The sequence below is a fragment of the Canis lupus genome, chromosome 19 (genome assembly GCF_048164855.1).
Source record: "Canis lupus baileyi chromosome 19, mCanLup2.hap1, whole genome shotgun sequence".
Lineage (NCBI taxonomy): Eukaryota > Metazoa > Chordata > Mammalia > Carnivora > Canidae > Canis > Canis lupus.
In genome coordinates this window covers 33,584,197-33,592,461 of record NC_132856.1, presented here as the reverse complement: position 1 = coordinate 33,592,461, position 8,265 = coordinate 33,584,197, and the positions used below count along the sequence as shown (strand labels likewise).

At 44.6% G+C, this 8,265-nt stretch overlaps 1 pseudogene; it reads right to left on the bottom strand.

The window, feature by feature from the left end:
- Positions 1–2,397: 2,397 nt before the first annotated feature.
- LOC140611316 (tubulin alpha-1C chain pseudogene) lies at positions 2,398–3,639 on the bottom strand (annotated as a pseudogene).
- Positions 3,640–8,265: the final 4,626 nt, after the last annotated feature.

The window sequence follows — 8,265 nt, the reverse complement described above, 5'->3', positions numbered from 1 at the left end:
TCCATTGTATATATATACCACATCTTCTTTACATAAGTAGATTTATTATATTGTACTGGTATAAAGGATATGTGTCAAAAACACACTTATTATTACATAAGAATAACACAATACTCTTTTTTAAAAAAATACTTCATTTATTTATTCATGAGAGACACATAGAGAGAGGCAGAGACACAGGCAGAGAGAGAAGCAGGCTCCGTGCAGGGAGCCTGATGTGGGACTGGATCCCAGGACTCCAGGATCATGTCCTGGGCCAAAGGCAGGTGCTAAACTGCGAGCCACCCAGAGATCCCCAATACTCTTTCTTATAAATTTCATATGGTCATTGACTCACAGAATGCTTTCATTCTGACTCTTATCTTAGCCAATTTTTGGTTGCAATTCAACCACGATTTGACACCATTAGACTATGAATATATATTTGATCACTTTCTGATTCAGTAAAGAGGTCTTTCATGATGAGCAAGTGTAGTTCTGTGATGAACTTTGGTTGATATTTTCATTTACATTAATAAATAAAATGAAAGTGAGTTTTAAGATGTGTGTCAAAACTTCACTTGATTGTCAATGACATGAATGACTCCTTTGCTGAATTACACAACAGTTTTTGGATACTGGAAGAATGTTTCCTTGATTTTTTTGTTCATCTTAAATGTAATGGCTATAGCACATGACACACTTAATGTTTGCTGCATTGTTAACATTTCTCCATCACTTTCTTAAGGCCTAGGGCTTAGAGTATCAACAAGGCAGTAAATCAAGCTCAAATCTGTAATGTTTGCCAATTTCTGTGGCATAAATACACACACTATGGCTGTGTGTATTTGCAGCTGCCATTGCAAAAATCACTAAATGTGGAGTTTGGAAGACACACATACTAGCACACCACTATATAGCATTTCCACCCCACATATATAATAGTTGCCTGCAACTTCAAGAGCATAGATAGAAGTAAAATGTAGAAAAACAATTAGGATATGATGAGTTTTGGGTATTTATTACCTTTAAAAAATATAATTTATTTAATTTGTAAGTTTAAATAATTTAACTTCTAATTATGACTGTGTTAAACAATTGGGTCATGGAAATTTTAACAATTGACTCTTGTCAGCCATTAGAAGCTGCCTCCAGTTCCTTATAATCTGGATGACACTTCAAGTTGAGCGGACCCTTTTCCTTCTCTGGCCACAGTACTTAGCACAATGCCTGCCACACTGTCATCCCTCTGTAAACATGTGCTGATCAAGCAGTGACTTACATTATCTCTCCACCTGGTCTGTAAGCTCCTTGAAAGAAAGATAATATCATAGTCTCTTTGAATCCTCAGTCCCTAACAGTGCCTGGTACATAGGGGGTGCTCAAGTGAATGACCAAGTTTACATCCTAGGGAACACCTGAAATGCTTTGTCTGGGATCAGAAATGACCCACAGCAGGACTAACAAGCAGGACATTACAGACGGTGGGTATTAATGAATCTCTAGTTACTATTTCATGGGATTAGCTCTTGTCACTGCCTGTGTGAATTGTCTATTGTTGCATAACAAATTACCACATACTTAATGGGTTAAAACAACAAATAGTATCTCAAAGTTTCTGTGCATTGGATCTGGGCACATTTTAACTGGGTCTTCCACTCAGTGTCTTACAAGATTGTAATCAAGTGGGTATTTTTTTTTTTTTTTTTTGGTTGCATTCTCATCTGGAGCCTCAGTTGGGGAAGAACCCGCTTCCAAGCTCATTCGTGTGCTGTGGCTGAAGTTGTCGCCTATTTCCTTGAGGTTATGTGACTAAAGGCCCCAGGTGTTTGCTGGCTGTGGCCTGGAGGCTGTTCTCAGGTCCTAGGGAATGTTCACAGTTCCTTACTATATGGGCTTCTTCACCATAGTACTTCATCAAGCCAGTGTGGAGAATCTCTTGCCTTGAGGGGGGTGAAGTCTCTGTTTTTAGGCCATTTGTGCAGTTAAAGTAGACCCACTGAGGATAATACATCCTTTGATGAACTCAAATTGATTTAGGATCTCAAATCAGCAAATTCCCTTCATATCTTCCATATTCTTTTGGTTAGAAACAAGTCACGGTTTCCATCCACATTGGGAGAGAACTATACAAGATATGAATACCAGGAGGTGGAGGTCATTGGAGGTCACCATAGGCTCTGTTGGCTACACTGCTTTGTATCCCTGTCCCCAACCCCACCGTGAGATATGGCTTTAGTTCTTGAGAAGAGTCAGTCAGTAATCCCTGCATTCTCCTGTTTTATTTTAATTAATTAATTAATTAATTAATTAAAGATAGAAACATAATTTTTATTGACAAGTTAGGGCCACAACAGACAGCTTCCACAACAGAAATAAGACAGTCCCAAGACAACAGAGTTTAAAATCATAGACAGGTTAATACTCTTTACCCTCATCCTCTCCCTCAGCACTATCTGATCCAAACTCTTCATAATCCTTCTCTAAGGCAGCTGTGTCCTCACAGGCCTCAGAAAACTCTCCTTCCTCCATGCTGTTATCCACATACTAGTGAACAAAGGCATGCTCGGCACACATTAGGTCAAACTTGTGGTCCAGGCAATCCCAGGCCTCAGCAATGGCTGTGGTGTTGCTCAGCATGCACACAACTCTCTGTACTTTGGCCAGGTCTTCACCAGGTACCACAGTGGAAGACTGGCAATTAATGCCCACTTTTAAGCCAGTGGGACACCAGTCCACAAACTGGATGGTACACTTGGTCTTGATGGTGACAATGGCAGCATCGACATCTTTGGGAACCATGTTGCCATGGTACAACAGGCAGCAGGCCATATATTTACCATGACAAGGGTCACACTTCACCATCTGGTTGGCTGGTTCAAAGCACGCATTGGTGATCTCTGCTACAGTAAGCTGTTCATGGTAGGCTTTCTCAGCAGAGATGACAGGGGCATATGTGGCCAGAGGAAAGTGGATGCAGGGATAGGGCACCAGTTTCATGTGGAATTCCATCAGAGCAATATTCAGGGCTCCGTCAAATCTGAGGGAAGCAGTGATGGAAAACACAGTCTGGCTAATAAGGTAGTTAAGGTTGGTGCAGGTTGGGTGTTCAATAGTGACGTTTCTATGACAGATGTCATGGATAGCCTTGTTGTCTATTGTGAAGGCACAGTCAGAGTGCTCCAGGGTGTGTGGGTAGTGAGGATGGAGTTGTAGGGCTCGAATCCAGCTATAGAAATCTGGGGGCCTGGCTAAATGGAGAACTCCAGCTTGGACTTCTTGCCATGTTTGACAGAGAGATGTTCCATCAGCAGGGTGTTAAGCCTGGGACCAGTTCCCACTCCAAAAGCTGTGGAAAACCAAAAAGCCTTGAAGAACCAAGTGCTGGTCAACCAAGCTTCCTAATTTGGCCCAAGACAAGATCAATGATCTTGTCAATGGTGTAATGCCCTTGGGCATAGTTATTGGCAGTATCTTCCTTGCTTGTGATGAGCTACTCAGGGTGGAAGAGCCTGAGTAGGTGCCAGTGCAAACTTCATCAATGACCGTGGGTTCCAGGTCTACAAACCCTTCCCTGGGCACATGCTTGCCAGCCCCTGTATCACTGAAGAAGGTGTTGAAGGAGTCATCTCCTCCCCCAATGGTTTTGTCACTTGGCATCTGGCCATTGGGCTGAATGCCATGTTCTAGGCAACAGAGCTCCCAGCAGGCATTGCTGATCTAGACACCAACCTGTCTAATGTGGATGGAGATACACTCATGTATGACTGAGACTTATAGGGCTCCTTGGGAGTGGAGTAGGCGAAGGGACGGCAACAAGGTTCTCCCACTTGACAGACTACCAAGGAGTCTGGGGAAGAGGGCCATTCTCCTGTTTTAGAACATTTCCCTGTTGAGGTGGTTGATGTATGTGATTTTGGTATTTATTTATGCTGATGCGGAACACATAGGAGGAGCCAAATGGTTTCCTTGGTGCCAAGTCTAGTAAACTCCAATCCTTCTAAACCTCCAAGGAAGGTCCTGAGTGTTCTATGATGTCAGGAGGGCTCAGGGAAAGAAGAGACTGTCAAAAGCGATCATTTCAGGCTTAGAAGTGAAGGTCACAGTGACAGGAAAACTCTTCCCTTTGATTTTACTTTGGACTGTCATGGTGAAGAGAGAAACTTGTGAAATAATGCAATGGAAGAGGTGGGCCCATAAACTCCATTGAAATGCCCTCCCATATCAGCTGGGGGAGGAAACATCATCACCTTACTTCCATCTGGCCACTGGAGATGGCTTACAGCATCAGCGAGATCATCCGTCTTGTGAATTCCATTGGTTTGAATTTTTAAAAAAATATTTGATTTATTTATTTGACAGAGAGAATGAATAGGATGGAGAGCAAGGTGGAGAGGGAGAAGCAGGCTCCCCGCTGAGCAGTGAGCCCCAATGTGGGACTGATCCCAGGACCCTAGGGTCTTGACCTAAGCTGAAGGCAGTTCCTTAACTGACTGAGCCACCCACCAGTCGCCCTGGTTTGAATTTTTAATAGCAACACCCTCCAGCCTTAAGAAGGACCAGACCTTGAAAAAGGGGGTGTTGGTATGACTCACAACTACAGAATTTGGGGGGTTTGCCACTTTATCCAATGTTTCTGCAGTAAATACTTATTGGTCTCCAATTCTGTGCCTCCATGGGAGGCATGAGTAATAGGATAGAAACCAAGCTTGCCCTCCTGGAGTTTCCCACTTGCTAGAAAGTCAACGAAAGAGTCATACAACAAGATAAAGTGTAAAAAGTGCTATGAAAGAGACAAAGTGAAAAAAAGAAAAATACTATAGAGAATGCTGTTTTATTTTTTATTTTTTAAAAAGATTTTATTCATTTGAGAGAGGGAGGTTGAGCACGAAGTGGTGGGGAGAGGCAGAGGGAGAGGGAGAAGCAGACTTCCCACTGAACAGGGAACCAGATTTGGGACTTGATCTCAGGACCCTGAGATCATGACCTACGCTGAAGGCAGACGCTTAACCATCTGAGTCACCCAGACACCCCAGAGGGGTTGTTTTAGGAGGTGTAGTCTTGGGAGGTCTTCAGGAGAAGCAACTTTACAGTTGAGATCTGAAGATAAGATGATCCCAGTCACTCCATTTTTTTTTTTTTTTATTCATGAGAGACGCACAGAGAGAGGCAGAGACACAGGCAGAGGGAGAAGCAGGCTCCATGCAAGGAGCCCGACGTGGGACTCGATCCCGGGTCTCCAGGATCACGCCCTGAGCTGAAGGTAGATGCTCAACCACTGAGCCACCCAGATGTCCCGACCCCAATCACTCCTAACGGGGGGAAGAACATTCTAGGAGTACCCCAGAGTATGCAAAGGTCCAGACTGGAAATGTTCTAAACATAGTGAGAAGGAGAGGAGTGCTAGGTGAGAGGGCAGGTGCCAGATAACGAAGATGTCTCTGGGAGACGGGATTGAGAGTATTTGGTCGATTGGAACTGGAGCATGAGGGAAAGGTAGCCATCAAGAACGGCTCTTGGCTATTCCCCCAAGAAGTGGGTGGCGCCAGATACTGAGATGGCTTTCCAACCCCTACATTCCCATTCCTGCAACCTTCCTTCGGTATAAACCAGTGATGTGCTGGTTAACAGGCTCCCTGCTCCTTTCGTGAAGAGCCCTGACTTGTAGCATTTGTGGATTTCTGTGCTGACTCTCGCCATGGCCAACCTTGAGCTACCAGCCAGCTTGCAAGAATCCTAAATATTTAATTTCTGAGCTGGTAGGAGCCCGTTCCAGCACACGGAGCCACCACCGGGTCACAGCACATTCTTCTCTAGGGAGCAATTCACCAGGTGGTAGCTTTGAGCCTCCTTCCCTTCTCCGACACCTCTATACCTGTTTCTTTATATTTTCCCACCGCCACCTGAGGTGGCAGCCACAAAGGAAAACATACCCCTTCACTGCTGACTGCTCCCAGGGAGCTGTTCCATAGGTTTAACGACAGTTGTCTAATTATGTCTTAGATGCTCATTCCAGAAAAAGCTGATAGATAAATTAGTGCAATTAATTGGTCTTTACAGAGCATTTAGGAAAACTCAGCCTGTCATAGAAGTCTTAATGTAGAGAGCACATCTAGCTGAACCTGTTGCGAATAGAGAGAAGCAGGAAGGAATCGTAGCCCAGGAGGAAGCAGAGGCTAGCTCCCGAATCTGAATCTGCCCTGCCAGGCCCTGCTCCTTGAATTCCCTGGGACGATGATCCTTTAACCTCAGTGTCAACATGTGCAGGTCAGACCCCTTCTGCTGAGCACACCACCATCGTCCTGGTATCTCAAGATCTTGGAGGGAAGTTTGACCCACCTCAAATACCATGTGGTGGTATTTCTCATGTCTGTTTCTTTATAGTCACACTCAATGCCACTCTCAGAACTTGAAGTCTCCAGCATCGGTCAGCTGGTCTCACTCCACTTTTAATCCATTCTCTGAACCATAGCCGCCCAGACTTCCTTCACGGCCTGCAGCACCCTGGGAGGCAGTCCTATCTCTCTAGCTTCCTCTCATGCCACCAGCTCCCCTGTGCTCCTGTTGCAGTCGGAGGAAGTCCTCAGCTCCTCCAAGTTCCCACGCTCTTGCCTTTTCACATTCTGTTTTCCCTGCATGGAACATTTCCTCCTATTGAATGAATCAGAATCAGTTACGTTATGTGGTGATAGTGAATTAAACCCTAAATTTCAGTCACTGAACTCATTTAAAGTTTATGTCTCATTCCTGTGAGGTGCAGTATGGATCGGGTGGTCCTTTCCCTCTGGAGAAGTGGCCTCTAAGTCACTGGTGCAAAGGAAAAGGAGGAGTCCCCGTCTTTTAACGGACTCAGCCTGGAAGTGCCACGGGTCACCTTCTCTTACCTTCTATTGGCAGAATTGGTCAGATGGCTCCAACCTAGCTGCAAGGGAGGCTGGGAAATTGTAGGAGAGCGCATGGGGTACTTGGTGCCACACCTTTCTCCTTTTCTGATCCATTATTCAGATCACCATGTCACTTTCTCTGGGAAGCCCTCCCTGACCTCCCAACACTGGGTCAAATTTCCCTTCCAGGTGTACTCTCTGCAAACCTTCAGCCTGGCACCTGTCCCCCTGAATGGTCCATCAGATGCCGATCCTTTGCTCAGCCATGAGCTCTGCAAGGCACGGGTCTGGTCTGTTTCTTACTTGGGGCTGCCCCCCCTCCCCACCCCCCCAGTGCCTAACAGGTCCTTGCCATACAGCGAGGCTCAGTGTATGACCCTGGAGCGGAGGGCCAGTCCTAACCCCAGCATTCAGAGCTCTCTACATTCTGCATGTACTTCTCTGTCTCTCTCACTCAGGTGCTCGGGGTTTTAGGGCTTTCGTGCATACTATGGCACATAGGCCCTTGGGATTTCTGTCAGGTGGCTCTGAATCTGCTTGCCAGCTCTAGTTATGGGACCCTAAACAAATTACTTCACTACTCTGTGCCTCAGTGTCCTCATCTGTTGAATGGATTTTATTGTACCTATTTTTGCAGGGGCTTAATGAAAAAATGCTTTTAAAATGCATCCTCATTAGTATAGAGTATGGCAAATACTTCACTGATTCGCAGATGCTCATTTTTTTCACCTTTTAAAACATATCTGAAATAGGATGCATCTTAACAATTGCTGTTATGAAAACACTGTCTCATTATTCAGTTCATAGCTGTTACTCCTTCTTGGTGGTGCATAAAATATCCATGTGTCTTAGATCCCGTGATATACGAGAGTTAATAATCGATCTTTATTAACTATTATTTTGCCTCTTAAAATGACCTCCACTTTTGGTAAATTTTTTTTTCTAAACCTGCGGCCATTTCTGTCATCCTTCCAATGCTTTAGATTAAAATGAGTGTGAAAATTCGAGAATACACCTTATCAGGACCTTGTAGTGGAGCAGGTGTTATAAATTTTGCAGTTGAGGCATCTCCTCATCAGGGCAGCTTCTCTGCTTCTCTCATGTGCAACTGTCTCTCTTCCTTCTGTATTTCTCACAGTGTAGCACTAACTACAGGCACTAACTAGAGTCTGCCTTGGACTTTATTAAAAATTAATTTACTAAGTCACATCTCGTTTTTAAGCACTGACAATGTGCTATGCTCCGTAAGTGTACTTTGTTACTGAATCCCTACAAACTATGAAACAGAAATTATTTCTAAGATGAGAAAATTGAAGCACAGAGACGTTTGGTAACGTGCAGGAAGACACACAGCCAGCGAATGGAGGGGCATGCTTACCTGGGCTCTAGCTGATGGGGGACT